Source organism: Vicia villosa, linkage group LG1 (genome assembly GCF_029867415.1).
Source record: "Vicia villosa cultivar HV-30 ecotype Madison, WI linkage group LG1, Vvil1.0, whole genome shotgun sequence".
In the NCBI taxonomy this organism is placed as follows: domain Eukaryota; kingdom Viridiplantae; phylum Streptophyta; class Magnoliopsida; order Fabales; family Fabaceae; genus Vicia; species Vicia villosa.
This window is the reverse complement of record NC_081180.1, coordinates 164759448-164776831: the sequence shown is the minus strand read 5'-3', so window position 1 is coordinate 164776831 and position 17384 is coordinate 164759448. Positions and strand designations below refer to the sequence as shown.

General features: G+C 33.6%; 2 pseudogenes; both read left to right on the top strand.

Annotated features, from left to right (window-relative positions):
• The first annotated feature begins 399 nt into the window (after positions 1-399).
• LOC131644595 (polyubiquitin 11-like) lies at positions 400-1147 on the top strand (annotated as a pseudogene).
• Positions 1148-10750: 9603 nt separating this feature from the next.
• Positions 10751-11605, top strand: LOC131644594 (polyubiquitin 11-like; annotated as a pseudogene).
• The last annotated feature ends 5779 nt before the right edge of the window (positions 11606-17384 follow it).

The following is a 17384-nucleotide window of genomic DNA, read 5'->3' as shown; positions in this document are numbered from 1 at the left end:
TATTCAAAATACAAACTTCACATAGATATTTTCTTGTCATTTTGGAACACACCCATGGTGATTAAATATTATTAAGTATTAATTATGATTTAGTAATTATAAAATAAAAACAACGATTTAGTAAAAAAAAAAAACAACGATAAATAAATTATGGTATGCTCCTTCTTGACGGTTGATAAATTGAGCTTTGACCACTTTATGTAATGTTTCGTCCAAGATTAGTACTCGTGGATGAAAAGTTAGAATATTCTAGACCCATCCCGAAACAACATTCCTTACTTATCTTCCCCATTCAATATTCTGGATTCTTCTATTGACTCATTATATATTGTAATACCCTCTTCGCTCATTAATCGTCAATCTCCTATTTTCTTTCTCAAATAGTATCAATCACTCTCTTGTGTTTATCTGATCAAGTTAATCATGCAAATCTTCGTGAAAACCCTGACCGGCAAAACCATAACCCTAGAGGTTGAATCCTCCGACACCATCGACAATGTCAAAGCCAAAATCCAAGACAAGGAAGGCATTCCACCAGACCAGCAGCGTATCATCTTCGCCGGTAAACAATTAAAGACGGCCGAACCCTCGCCGACTACAACATCCAGAAAGAATCCACACTCCACCTCGTTCTCCGTTTCCGCGGCGGCATGCAAATCTTCGTCAAAACCCTAACCGGAAAAACCATCACTCTCGAGGTTGAATCCTCCGACACAATCGACAATGTCAAAGCCAAGATTCAAGACAAGGAAGGAATTCCTCCGGATCAACAGCGACTGATCTTCGCCGGAAAGCAGTTGGAAGACGGAAGAACTCTTGCGGATTATAACATCCAGAAAGAGTCTACTCTGCATTTGGTTCTTCGTCTGCGTGGTGGAATGCAGATATTTGTGAAGACGTTGACGGGGAAGACGATTACTTTGGAGGTGGAGAGTTCGGATACAATTGATAATGTGAAAGCGAAGATTCAGGATAAGGAAGGGATTCCACCTGATCAGCAGCGTCTTATCTTTGCTGGTAAACAACTTGAAGATGGACGGACTCTTGCTGATTATAATATTCAGAAGGAATCTACCCTTCATCTTGTTCTCAGGCTCCGTGGTGGTTGTGATGAATAGATTCATAAGTTTCTATGTTTTCATTCCTTTAATATATGTAATGTTGTTTTTTTTTTTGACAGATTTAATATGTAATGTTGTTGATGATGATTAAAAGTTGAATAATAAAAGTTTCATGCAAATTTGGTTACTATAGATTATAGATTGTTATGAGTTGATTTATTAAATAATTGGAAAGCCATGAATTTTATTGAAGTTATATTAACTGAGATATCTTGTCTTCACTATTATGCCATAGATCTTTAATACGCATTGGAATTGAGCACAGATCTGAAAAGGTCCAAAATTTTCAATAGCAAAAGTCTATCAATGATTTCGATTGAATTGCATAGAGTTTATTAATTGTTGAGAGAGTCTCAACTGAATTTATGTACTTTTTGTAAATTATGATTGTTAAATTTGAATTACTAGCTCTAGGACTTTGTTAATCCCCTTAATAATCACAACAAGCTTATCTAAGGGGATGTGGTAGAGCTCCCTCAGTTAGTTTGAATCTAAACTTTTCAAATTTATTCGAATAGAGCCTTCATCATGAAATCAGCGCACTGATGATGACCACTGAAATGCCCTGGGATAGCATGCTTGGAGTAGTCAGTGAATAGTTGTAAGGAGTAGTTGATGCCTAATTCTTGGAGTAGAAATTGAAAATCCACCTAAGTGTGTGTTTGGTATTGAGATGAAAATGAGAAGAGAGAAGTATGTGAGAAAGAGTGTATGAAGAGACTCAAGAGAGAAATGAGTGAGACATAGAGTACATTTAATGTATTGTTTGTTATAAAAGAAGTATGAAAGAAATAGAAGAGAGAAGTGCAATTATTTTTGAAAGGACAAAAATACCCTTTGTTTGTTAAAGAAACTAATACTACAAAATTTTATGTTATTAAATTTTTTTAATGTTAATTAAAAATAACAACTATTAATTAATTGTTTTACTATTTTAATTATTTAAAATAATTTAATTTGTAAAATTTTTTTTATAAGAAAAACCATCAAACTTTGACGTAAGAAAAATAAAATGAAATTAAAAAAATACAATAAAATGAATTTCGGTAAAATCTGGGTAAAAAGTAAGTTAAGAAATAATAAACCCAAACCAAAACCAATCAATAGCTTTTTCTAAATTAACAAAATTTAGTATCATTTGAAACAATACATAAAAAACACAAGGGCTGCATTGAAAACAAAACAAATTAGAGCTTTCTCTTCTCTTTCTCTCCTATGACGAGAAGAAAGCAAAATATGGTGGGACCCACCTATACTCTTTCTCTCATCAACCTTTCTTTGCATTGCGAAGCAAGAGAAGTTGTTCTTTTTCTTTTCAACTTCTCTCTTTGATACTTCTCTCTCTTGTTTCAAACACACCATAAGTGTAGTCAGTGAATGGAGTAGAGATTGAATCCACATACTTCAGAGTTAGGAAAAGCCAACCTCTCTTGTACTCTGCTTCAGTACTTGAATGAGATACAACCAGTTGCTTCTTGTCCCACCAAAATATGAGATTCTTTGCAAGGAACACACAAGCTCTAGGGAGCTGTGAGAGATAGAGACTGAAGACAAGTGCAGTCCCCAAGAGATAGTGCCTTTGAGGTATCTTAGATTCATTTCACAGCTTTTGCTAATGGAGGTTTGACGATGAATTAGCACAGCTTGTTGATGACAAAGGAAATGTCCGGTTTTATTGGAGAGCCCCTACCACAACCTGTACATGGTGGGATCAGAGCCATATTTTGAGATTTTTAAGCCCGCAACCATGGGAGAAGGAAGGGCCTTGGTGTCAAGCATGTTGATCTTGATGAGAGATCGCTTATACACTTTTCTTTGGATGGAGAAAGGAAGCCAACATGTTTGTGTTTGACTTCAATACCATGAAAATAATCAAGTTGGCTAAAATAGTTTAGAGAAAATACTAAATGGAGTTTGGAGATAATTTGATGAGTGAGAGTTGGCTTGTTGTTGTGATGATAATAACATAGCATGTAGATCATGCATGTGCTTTGGAATATACAAATAAAGATGGGTCACATTTATTAGGAACAAAGTGAAGTTGAACCAAGGGACCATTGAGGCCATACATAGTCTTGTTGGGTTTGAAGACCATGGACTTATTCAAAGAAGTCAGGGGGTTGGTTCATGTACTCATCTTCCAAGAAGCCATCGGGAAAGACATTGGGAAAGACATTGTTAACATCAAGCCGATGAAGTTGCCACCCTTTAGAGAGAGCCAAGGTAAGAATTATTTTGAGTGTGATTGGTTTGATCACTAGTGAGAATGTCTCACTGTAGTCATCACTATATCTTCGATGGAATCCTTTGGCATCAAGTCTGACTATATACTTATTTATAGAGCTATTAGGATTCTCCTTGACCTGAACAACTACTTGCAGCCAATGGAAATATAGCATGGTGGGAGAGGGACAAGAGACCAAGTGGTATTGTTCATTAAGACAACACTTCTGGGTCATGGCAGCTAACCAGGAAGGATTAGAGAGAGTCTGTTTAATGTTTCTTGACTCAACATGAGAAATAACATGAGTAGGATGAAGTCTATGGCAGACAATGATATCCTTTGAGCTAGTGTGCATCGGATGAGTGTTAATTGGTGGAGGTTTGGTTTTGGTGACTGGTGGAAGACAAGTTAAATCTACGTTGTTTCTGTTTTGTGCGAATTTGATCAACTTTATTTATTAAATACTTGTAAAACCATGAAGTTTATTTTGCAGGTCCATGCCCGATTCCTCTGCTTCCACTGAATCTATTGAAGTTACATTAGTTGATCTACCTATTTCACTGAATCTATTGAAGTTACATTAGTTGATCTGTCTATATCTCAGACAACTATGTTATAACCATGTTATAACCGTGATTATACATATACATTAGTATTCACGCATATATCTTGGCCCTTGAGAAATTTCATTTCACTAAAACTAACCAGACTTGTAATTGTACACAAATCCATAAAAGGATATGCATTATCAAACCTTAATAGCTTATGTCCTAATGATATATGAAAGACACATAAATTTGTTGTCAAGGTTTTCTCTCTTAAGATGGGAAGACATTACGACCCTGATCCAGTGATGCTGACATGCTAATTTCCCCGATTTGCATAACAATAATAACCTATCAATGTTTTCTTGCATGAATCATTCTTATTGTCTTGTTGCATGATAAGCTTGATGTTAGTTAGCTGGTAACCAAGCTTATATTTTTTGTTCTTACTATGCCTTTCGTGCATAGGATCGTTAGAAATGCACTTCTTAAATTATCTCATTTCATCCTCACGAGTATATTCTCAGTATTGTTGAATCATATGAAAAAGCTATACGTCTGCTATACAATCTATAAGTGTAATTCTGACTTGATGATGTTGTTTATATTGGTCAATAAAAGGGCTTCTGTACAAGACTTTGTCATTTTAATTTCTTTGAACTTTGATACAAAATATAATCCTTACCAATATCTCTTTTGTTTTTTGAATTTGTCATTCTAATTGCTGTAAACTTTGGTACAAAATGTAATCCTAACCAATAGATCTTTTGTTTTTTTTATTGGTGTAGGTACGGAATGTATATCCCGGATAATCTACCAAGCTGCCCAGCTACATCAAAGACACCCGATTCCAGTCGACTATTAAGACTAGAAACCTGAACATTATAACCACTTAATACCATTTATGATCTCAAAGCGACAAGGGAACCATCACCATGATAGCAATAAAGACGATTTAATTACTATATTAGGTACCATATATTATAAATATGCAGCTCCAAGAAAAAGGAAGGAAGGAATGCTAAAAACACAAAATCCTAATAACATTGAGAACTTCTCCCGACCACATCACTTTTCTTCCAAGGCTTCAAATTCTTATATAGTTTGGGATTTCTCCAGCCATGCATAATGTTTGGAATTTTAGTAGTTACATTTTTAGCTTATACAGTTCCCATCATCTATGATACTACTGTCTTTGACTAAAATATTTCCAGAAGCCATTTTTGTTATTGCATTTATTTAAGATATAATTTATCCATACTGTCCATGACATAGCTAGGACATTAGAAACTTGTTCTTTTTTTGGGTTTAGTTAGAGAGGTAATATCCCGAGTATTTAAAAATGGAGATAGTTTGAAAAGATTTTGGTGAGCAAGGTGCTAGCTATCACAAGTCGATGTGTCGATGTGTGTGGGGAAATGTTAGAACCAAAATACCCATACACATAGAAGTTACACATCGCTTCAATGTAGCCTTTGTCTAGAGCTCTCAGTCCAGCTGTCAGAGTCTGGAATTTAGAAAGCATTGCTTCAATGTTTTCATCATCTTCCATCTTGAAAGCCTCATACTTCTGGATGAGAGCTAGAGCTTTGGTCTCCTTTACTTGAGCATTCCCTTTATGAGTCATTTTCAAGGATTCAAATATCTCATGAGCTGTTTCCCTATTGGTTATGTTTTTGTACTCAGCATGAGATATAGCATTTAACAAAATAGTTCTTGCTTTATGGTGATTTTTGAAATCTTTCTTTTGAGAATCACTCATAGCTTGTCTGGTGATTTTGACTCCACCAGTTTCTGGATGTTTGTAACCATCCAACACCAAATCCCATAGGTCACCATCTTGACATAGAAAGTAGCTCTCTAGCCTATCTTTCCAATATTCAAAATTTTCACCATCAAAGACTGGTGGCCTGTTGAATCCATTGAAGCTGTTGTTACCATTGTTGTTTTGTTCAGTAGGAGGTGGAACTGAGGTTGCCATTTTCGTGTTTTTCTCCTGAATCTTTTGTCTAGCACTGTTAAGTGTTTGCACCTAGAACCAAGGCGCTCTGATGCCAATTGAAGGAGTGAAAAACTCAGACCCCGATAATAAACTATCAGGGTTGTATTTATAGTGGAAGCATGTAACGTGCGTATTTACTTGGTCCCCCACGTCTCCATCTTTTTTTCCACAATTATAGAACGACACTTTAGACGTGCGTCTTCACTTTAACCTAGAATAGTGGAGACGGGAGTCTCCACTTTGATCTCATGGTGACGTGGCCAAGGAAGAGTGGGAGACGAGCGTCTCCATACTTCACGTGGACTTCTTCAACTTTGGGCTTGGGAGACGGACGTCTCCAAGCTGTTAGGCCCAAGACGGGCATCTCCTTTCTTTCAAGGGCTGAGCCACTTTGCTCTTTGCACCTCCAGTCTTTACTATTGCTTCACTTCTTCTTTACTTATCTTTTTAGATTTATTTTTCTTCATTTCTTCTTCTTTTGACAAATAGTTCACAAAATGAACATAACACCTGAAACAATGAAAATATCAGCATAATACCAACATAAAGCAACTTAATTAAAATAAAATAGAGAAATAATCTATATAAATCAAGCCAAATATGTGATACATTTTCGTGTTATCAGTTCACCTTCTGAATAAGGCTACCTCCAGTCCACCTTCTTCAGGTGATTTGCCTCTCAAAAGAGGTCTTAATCCATTATAACCAATTCATGATTACAACTGCACGAACCTCTGTCGTGACTAACAACCTGCACAGCCAACTGTCGTGACTAACCATCTGGACAATGACCCGTTCAGTGATCTCCACGAGATATAATGTTCATTGACTCAGGAACCCTACATAATCTACCCGCTGTGACTCCCTACACAACTAACTTGTTGTGACTAACCCTACACAAGCTACCCGCGAGTGACTAACCCCTAGATGACTGAACCGTTCAGTGATCCCTTCAGGACATAACGTTCATCAATCTAGTAACCTGCATAACAAAGCGTTGTAACTAACTCCCTGCACAGCTACCTGCTGTGACTGACTACAATGGACTTTTCAGTGATCTCCACGAGATATAACATCCATTGACTCCTGGACTCCTGACCTTCACTTGGTCTCCAAGAGATTTCCACAATGACCGCAACCAATTGTCTTCTAAAGCTTCTGACCTCAACTGGTCGCTCAAGGCATCTTCTGGAGATTTACAGATGTGCTTCTTATTCAAGCAGATGGTCTCCTATTCTCAATACATATGTTTACGACTCACTGACTAGAAGTCACTTCTGGAGCCTAAATAATCTCTCAGAAGTTTCTAAGATATAACACACTACGAGCAACAACTCTATGTGTTCTACATTTAAATACAAGAATAACAAATAAACTTGTAGTCTTCTTGTCTTCAACTTCTGTGTGAGATCCTTGCATGTTGGTTGTTAAGCAGAATATGAGCATCAACTCCAAATGGTAAGTGCTTCTTCATGCTGATCTTTGTCTTCAAATCTTCTTAAGCTGATTTAGAGCAGCAGCTCTATTGTCGATTGCTTATGATTTGATCTTCATCTTCTGAAAGCATATTTAGAGTAGCTTTATTTTGAGATGCTTCTTCAAATTATCTTCATCTTGTTCTAAAAGAAAATTAAGAGCAATAACTCTTGTATGGATTACTTCTTTCAGGATTGGTCCTTTCTTGTCTGAATAAGGAGATTAGAGCTCCAGCCTTTGAAATTAATTCCTTCTTATAAGATCATCTTCTTCTCATCTTCTTAAGCATATATGAAGCATCAACTCTCATGTTAATTGCTTCCTGTGAGTAAATCTTCATCTTCTTCTTGAACACTGATCATATAGCTTGTTACAGCTCATAACACATTTAATGAACACAAGTAAACATGAAACACTTCTTTGAGCAACAACTCAGTGTATTTAGTTTCACAGGTCATTTAATATGTACAATGTATGAGTTGATCAAGTATTGGTGAACTTATGATAACTCCAGTGGAAAATACTGCTCAACAGCAGAGATTTCTTCTTTGCTTGTATTAGGCATATGGTTTGTGTATATAACACAATGGATTATCACATACTAAGTATGTGTTGCCTCTTGTGGAACTTCTGAAACATGATTTCAACATTCTTCTTTTACACTTTCATGCTCATTTGTTCTTCTACAGATTTTCTCTCAAGATCTCTCATATTCTGCTCTCTGTAGATGTATCATGAATACATAATCTGATACACACACTGACTGCATACTCTGGATGCATACTTGGAAGTATACCTTCACGTTTTGAAGCTTGGTCTATTTATAGAGCTTGGTATGTTACCGTTGGAATCTAGCCGTTGAAATTTGTTTGAATATGGCTTTGAATGCTTCGTCTAGATTGAGCCTTTTATGACATGTGTTGTTCTTGGCAAAACCTTATCTTCAACATGATGATTGTAGTTGATGGCGCGTTTCTTTGAATTAGCTTGTCTTCCCAATGCGTTGCATGTGGCTTACTTCTTTTAATCAACCTTGGGAGTTGTGTCAATTAATTGTTGTAACTATTTTGCTAATGGTGATGTTTGTAACGGTTCTCCCTGATTCTAAGCTCTTGTGTTTTATTCAATTTGTATGTTGAGTTGTAGGTTCTTCATTGACTTGTACGCGACTTCTACTGATGTTTGTATCTTGCATGTCTCTGTGTCGTAGCTTCAGAACTTGTAACTTCAGATCTTCTGATCTTTCTGCGTGCGTGATCTTCTGATGTTGCAAAGCTTCTTGCAGCTGATCTTTCTTGTTCATTTTCCTTGAAGCTTCTGATGTACTTTCTAATTGTGGGCTTTTTGTGATACTGTTGTTGTTTCATATTCTTCTGAGTGGTCTTGTACCTCATTGTTGCTTCTTTACTTTTGATTTGCTGATCTTGACTTGTTTGACGTATTCTTAATCAGAACATCTGATGAATGATGTTTAGCTTCATCAATCTTCTGGATGTTTGATTTCATATCTGAGCCAGTTTCTGATGCAGTTGTTGTACTCTTTTTCTGATGAATCCTGTATAAGATTTATAACATAATATCTGCATACTAAATGAAACCATTAGTAATAAAATTGTTACTCATAAAATATATGCTTGTTATCATCAAAACTAGATTCTGATCATAGATTCTCAATCTTGTTCTAACAATACCTATCTGGGGTACCCTCTTTGGTCTCGGTAGGATGAAGAAGCGAGGGAGACTCTGATTGAGGAGCTCGAGGAAGATCCAGAGAATGCGCTTGAGGAGGTGGAAAGGACCCACGACGCCCACGTGAGATTTCACTTCTTGACGCAGAGATATGATGCTGAGCTCTTTGCGGCATAATAAGCTGCTGGTGACCCATTAGAGGTGAACATATACAAACAACATGTGTTGAGGTGTTACTTCCTATTTTTGGTAGGTACTCAGGTGTTTGTGGACACGAGCTCCTCGTAAACAAATGTCGCTTACCTAAGGTACTTTTTGGATATCGCACAAATCCATGAGTACAACTAGGGAGTGGCCACACTGGCGTGAAACTACTATAAACTCGGAGAGGGATGCATGTGGAAGGCAAGGGCCTTGGCAGGAAGCTATTCACTCTTAGTGGTAACAATCTTATATCCTTATACTTTTTCTCAAAGTTGTTCATTCTATATTCGTGATAATGTTTGATCTCTGTTTTTTTTTTCATTTCAGGGTTGGATATTACAAAACTTCCCTAAGATCATTGGATGGGGAGAGGTGATTGGCTACACTGAGGCCATGTCGCGTGTTAGTGCCTTCGTCCCCCTCAAAGGGAACTAGGTGTCGGATCCGTACAGAAACTATCTGGACCGCATGACTACCGAGGAAATCCGCTATGACTACTACGCTCTTAACCGTGAGACGGTTCCGTGGGATGACGTTGCATTATATTCTAGATGGTTGGCTGCCAATTCGAACATCATTGTTCGCTATCTCCCAGAGCGCGTCATGCGGCAGTTCGACTAGTGTCAGACGATTCCTCGCCACCCTTCTGTCTCCGCTCCTATCGTGATTACCCATCGGTAGATATATGAGATCTTTGTAGACTTTGAACATCACATGGTTCCAGACGAGGCTCAGGCCACCAGATTAAAGGTAGACTGGAGCTGTGTCGGCGGGTACATCACTTGGTACTTCATGGTGTAACACCCCTACATGATCCCTACAACAACGGGATCACCACCCAGACCAGCCCATTAGGAGATCTTGCAGACTCACGAGTCTCAGTTGAACCACACTAAGGATGTTACTCCTCGCTGTCGTGAGATACTTGATATGGCGCGGACAGGCATTGACAATGGTTTCTTCCCTGAGGGTTCTGATCACAGACGTATATTGGATGGTATCATGAGGGTGACAAATGAGACATTTTTGTACCAACGACATCGTGTCAGGACAGGTGGGGCACTTGACGGTATGGAATAAAATTAAACTAAACTACAACTCTCCACTACTACTAACATTTATTTATTTATTTATTTTTAAATTAAAAAATATCATAGGCTTTTCTAGAAAATTTAATTTTTGTTTATATTATTCCAAGTAATAATAATGATGGAAATAAAACTTGAAAGAATGTTACAACCAAACACACCCTAAAATGGAGCGACAAACGTATCAAATTAAAAAAAAAAAAATTAAAAAATTAAAACCAAAATTACAATAACTAAACTATGATAATCTTCTTTGACGGTTGCTAAAAAGAGCTTTGACCAATTCACCTGATGTTGCGTGCAATAGTCGTGTGGATAAAATCGCCACGTCAAGTGTTGGAATATTCTATACCCTTTCCGAAACAAAATCCATTACTTATCTTCTCCCATTCAACGTTCTAGGTTCTTCTATTCACTCCTTATAAATTAATAACCTCTTCTCCTTCGTTAATCATCAATCTCCTCTATTCTCTAAAAAATCAATCACTCTATCAGATCCAATTAATCATGCAAATCTTTGTTAAAACCCTGACCGGCAAAACCATAACCCTAGAGGTTGAATCCTCCGACACCATCGACAACGTCAAGGCCAAAATCCAAGACAAGGAAGGCATTCCACCAGACCAGTAGCGTCTCATCTTTGCCGGTAAACAACTAGAAGACGGCCGAACCCTCGCCGACTACAACATCCAGAAAGAATCCACACTCCACCTCGTTCTCCGTCTCCGCGGCGGCATGCAAATCTTCGTCAAAACCCTAACCGGAAAAACCATCACACTCGAGGTTGAATCCTCCGACACAATCGACAATGTCAAGGCCAAAATTCAAGACAAGGAAGGAATTCCTCCTGATCAACAGCGATTGATCTTTGCCGGAAAGCAGTTGGAAGACGGGAGAACTCTTGCGGATTATAATATCCAGAAAGAGTCTACTCTTCATTTGGTGCTTCGTCTGCGTGGTGGAATGCAGATATTTGTGAAGACGTTGACGGGGAAGACGATTACTTTGGAGGTGGAGAGTTCGGATACGATTGATAATGTGAAAGCGAAGATTCAGGATAAGGAAGGGATTCCACGATTGATAATGTGAAAGCGAAGATTCAGGATAAGGAAGGGATTCCACCTGATCAGCAGCGTCTTATCTTTGCTGGTAAACAGCTTGAAGATGGACGGACTCTTGCTGATTATAATATTCAGAAGGAATCTACTCTTCACCTTGTTCTTAGGCTCCGTGGTGGTTGTGAATGTGATGTATAGAATCATAAGTTTCTCTCTTTTAATTCAGTTAAAAATATGTACTACTGTTGATGATTAATAGTTGAATAATTAACGTTTCAAGTTTATGCAAATTTAGTTATTATAGATTATAGATTGTTATCAGTTGATTTATTTATAAAATAATTTTAGAGCCATGAAGATTATTTGGATGTTCATGTCCGGTTACCCTGCTTCAGGGTTTTCTATGTCAAGATGAAAATAGGCAATAATAAACTCTGATGCATTTTTTTAATAACAAAAACCTATCAATCATTTCTAACATGTATTCTTTTTAGTTGCTTGATAGTGTTAGAATTGCATAGAGTTTATGAATTGTTGAGAAAGTTCTCAACTACTGAATATCTGTACTATTAATAAATCTGGTGGTTAAATTTGAATTACAAGGCATTAGTTAATTCTCTTAATACTCCCATGAAAGCTTATATGAGGGGATGTGATAGAGTGTTACACAGTTAGTTTGAATAATTTATTTGGATGATCATGAAATCAACACACTGATTCTGACCAGTGAAATGTACTCGGGATAGTGAATAGAGCAAAAGCCAAACTTTCTGCTTCAGCATTTGAATGGGATATCACCAGTTGCATCTTGTCCCACCAAGAGATGAGATTCTTGCTCTTGAACGGGAGGGATGTCACAGCTTGGGGGCTTAGGTTAAATTCAGCTGCCACATAATTGTTAAAAACTAAAATAAATTACTTAATAGTGATGAAGTAGTCATAGTTACAAATAAAAACCATAAATCTTGAACAAAATATACTCTCAAATTTGAATAAATTTCAAGAGACAAACACTTTATTAAGCCTTTAATATTGTAAAATCTTAGCCAAAAAAGAGAAGAGGAGAAGGTTAGCGAGAAAGAGAAGAGCAGAGGCCGGGGGTGATAGGTGTAAAATGTTAGAGGAGCAGAGAGAGGGCGAGATAGCGGCAGAATGTTAGGCGTTGAATGTTAGAGGAGCAGAGCAAGGGCGAGATAGGGGCGGAATATTAGCCAAGAAGGAGAAGAGTAGCAGAGAGAGGGCGTGATGGGTGTGAAGCAAAGAGAGAAGTATAGGTTGTAGACTCAAAAGCCGTTGTAAGTTATTATAACTTACTTCAAATCTAGACCATTGATTCTTCTCAATATAATTGTTACAAATAATAAGTAATAGTTTTCTCTCTCCACATTTAATTACTTATTATTTTTAACCACTAGATTGAAAAGAATCAATGGTCTAGATTTGGAGTAAGTCATAATAACTTAGGAGTAAATATTACCCTCCTATATATATATATATATATATATATATATATATATATATATATATATATATATATATATATATATATATATATATATATATATATATATATATATATATATATATATATATATATATATATATATATATATATATATATATATATATATATATATATATATATATATATATATATATATATATATATATATATATATATATATATATATATATATATATATATATATATATATATATTATATATATATATATATATATATATATATATATATATATATATATTTATATATATATATATATATAAATATATATATATATATATATATATATATATATATATATATATATATATATATATATATATATATATATATATATTCTTTTTCTCTCTCATACATTTTGAAATAAATGATGTAGGAGAGAGAAAAACAGATTCACCCATAATCTCCACCATTTATTTTAAAATTCAATGGTTCAGATTCATTCTCACATTCTCATATAAAAATGACATTCTCATATGATATGCCCTATATATATATAGATATATATAAATATATATATATTTTTTAATATTAGATTTTTCAAATATCAATCTAAAATTATAGATTTTTGAAAATAAATTATAATTTTATAATTTTTTTTAAAATGGGAAAAATCACAAAACTTATCAGATTTATCCTTTAATTTTTAAAATAATAACTAAAAAAATAACCTATCGAGTTTTTTAGAATATTCGGTGTATTCATATATTTTGTACCGATTATTTTAAAAATTCGGTATAAAATTAAAGATTTTTCAAAATTTATCGGATATTTAAAAAATTTATTATAGAATCACATATTTTTTTCAAAATTTATGATTATATACTATTTTTTTTTAAATGCTAGTAAAAATGCATATCAAATTTTAAGTATGATGAAGCAGATTTTTTGAATTTTAAGTATGGTATGATGAGATTTTTTAACATTTGATTAATAAAAAAATGAAAAAATATATTAATATTACAAAAATATACGGGGTATCAAATATGATTTAGTGTGTCAGGTAAAATTCTCCGGTTTTAAAAATGGTTTTTGCCTTGGATAAAGAGAGATCAATGTCATTTATATTACTTTAGGTAGATGAAGAGAGATCAATGTCTTTTATATGAGTCTAGGCAGGTGTGTTATGAAAGTTCATAAACATATTTCTTTTTGTTAATAACATGTTCTAGGAGATTTTTACCTGTCACCCTCACACTTAAACATGACACCCTTCAAATGTTGCACTTTTAGTATATTAACATTGATACATAAAGATTCATTTCATCATTGTAGTTTACAATTCTATCTTTTACATAATTGCAAATATATCTCTACTCACAAAAGGATTTTCTCACAAAAGTATTTAGGCGGAAATATTAGTAAGAGAAAGTGAAACAAAACTTTAGAGAGAGAGAGAGTAAGATAGGTATGTCAAAACACGTTTTTGAATGAAATGAGAAAAAGAACATTTATTTATAGGCTAGATGTTGACTCAAAAATAAACTTTTAATAAACGAATTTTAAATCAATCTAATTGATTGGCAAGTTTTCCAAACTGATTAGAAGTTTGAAATATAATTGTTTTTAAGTTTATAAAAGGAAGAAAAAAATCTAGTCCTCGCAGATCATTAAGGCGTTGCCCTAATAGCATGAGACTTAATTTTGAATCGATCTAATCAATTAGACAAATGCTCTAAGCGATTAGAAAAGTCAAAATTTTGCTTATTTTGACTTCTCCCAATTCATCTGAACAATTTGTTAATGATTTAATAATTTTATATAAGTCATCAATGATGATTGCATTGCAAGAAAATTCAATGTCTCAGAATAAATGAAATTTATCAAATGTAAATATTTAAATTTAGAGTCGGATAAGAATTGAAACTTAGTGTTTGTATATACTACATATGCTATAGAAATTATATTAATTAATAAATAATCAGATATGAGATTTCCCAAATTGAATTTTAGTGGATTTTCTTAACTCTGGTAATAAAATTTTCTTAACTCTGGTAATCTAAATTCTCAAAGCCTACTAAAATTTTTTAGGCTGAAGAATATTCACTTCGTTTTGATATGCGACGGCAAATGAATTAATGTCTTCAACAATTTTAATTCTCCCAATCTTTTCTTTCTTGAAGCATAAAAAGTCAAAAAAATTAATTTCACATTTCTTTTTCATAAATGAGCAAAAAATTTTTTTAAAAAATTAACCGATAAAATTTGATTCACAATTTCAATTTGTTATTCTATGAAAAGAGCATAGCAGAAGATGATATAAAAATAATTGAATGTGTTAGTGTCAAATCAACAATGAACTGTTTAAAAAAAACTAATTTTATTTAAGATTTATGTTGAATATGTCATCAATGTGATTGTCATTTCATTAAAAATTGTCTTCAGATTTGCAGGAGATCGAAATCCTCAAAAAACTAAAATAAAGGGACTAAAATTTCGGATTTTAAAATAGGGGGACCAAAACACAAAAACACGGATTATATGGGGACCAAAATTGCAATTAAGCCAAAATTGTTTTAAACCAATTTATATATACAAACCGGTTTAAACCAGTTTATAATTGAATTGAAACTGTTTTAATAGTTAACTGAATTGTTATTAATATGATTATTAAAAACTGAACTGAACCATTTATATGGTTCGGTTCAGTGCAGTTTATGAACCACGAACACCCCTAACTCCAACAAATACTCATTCTAGAGGAAAACACAACAATGAAGGTAAAATTTATGTTCATACTCAAAAACTATAAATCATACCTTCAAATAGTATCAATTCTAGAAAGCATAAAAAACTCCATAAAAATAATCAAACACATGAAAATAAATTCTACACATTTGGAATCAATTTCGAATGCTTCATACTAAAATCACGAGTCATGTTCCTTTGATTTTGTAATTGCTTCTCGATATAGTATTTATACTAAAAAGCTACAAATCTTACTTTCAAATAGTATCAATTCTAGAAAGTATAAACAAATCCATAAAGAATAAGCAAACACATGAAAATAAATTCTACATATTTAGAATCAATTTCGGATGCTCCATACTAAAATCGTGAGTCACAATCCTTTGATTTTGTAACCGCTTCTCAATATACAGCTTGCAAACTCATTAGTCATGATGCTATAGTTAAACACACGAAAATAAATTCTACACATTCATAATCAATTTCAGATGCTTCTTACTTATGATAAATATATTAACTATGAAATATCATATCATTTTAAGTTTATAAGAATATTTAAATGTTTTCGAAAAACTTATAGTTGAATTATGAAATAAACGAACACTAATATTACATATGTAATGGTTTAACATCGATGTATTTTTGAAAATTAAGAGACATTCATTTTGATATATATATATATATATATATATATATATATATATATATATATATATATATATATATATATATATATAGTGTGAGTATGAGGCGATGTGGATACTAAGGTGCTCATACCCGCACCCATATCTGCTTATTTAAGTGTGTAATTATCCGAGCATGTTCCCATACCCATTTATGCGGTTTTTATCTTATCCGTTATAAGTATTTTTGTGGATACCCATTGAAGATAAGCCAAATTATCATGCCTAGTCTTTCAAGAAACAATGTAGTATTTAATATGAATCAATATAATGTTAGTTTATTATGGTTTTAACAAGCAATTGCAGATCATTAAATTATTTTAAAATTATAATTTTAGAATTATATAATATGAATATTATATATAAATTATTATAAAATTATTTAATTTTCAATCATTTATTATGGGTAGGTTCAGAAAGGGTACTATAATATTCGTGATTTGAAAAAAATCCCCTTACTTGAGTCCATATCCGCATGAACTATATCTATACTCTTTGGGTACCTAAGTATCCATATTCATGCCCGTTTATCCGAATTTTTAATAAAAATAATTGTTAAAATTATAATTTATATTATCATTTATCATGTTAATTTAATTTTTTAAAAATATTAACAAAATTTAAGAATATTATTGTTGAGTTAAGAAATAAACGAATATTTATATTAAAATGCGTCCAAATTTAATATTGACTTATTTAATAAAATTGATAAATTAACATGTGTACATACATAATAATAAAAATAAAAACATATACATGTATAGATATATAAATCTAAATAATAATAAAAATTAAAATTAAATAGAATCATTGGCAACAAGTTATGAAACCACTTCGCTTTTACAAGCCTCGTGTTTGAGGGATTGTGGACATTTATGTTTCTTACTTAACCACTTCGCCTCTACAAGCCCTGTGCTTGAGGGACTGTGGATGACCCTGTCCTTATTTAATTACCCAACTCTTACTAACCTCGTGCTTGAAAAATTGTGGACCAATATATGCATCATGACCAAAGTCCACTTGATACTAATAGATCTCGGTCTTTTAGGATTAGAACATGTTAAGCCTTTGGAGAGTACTCAA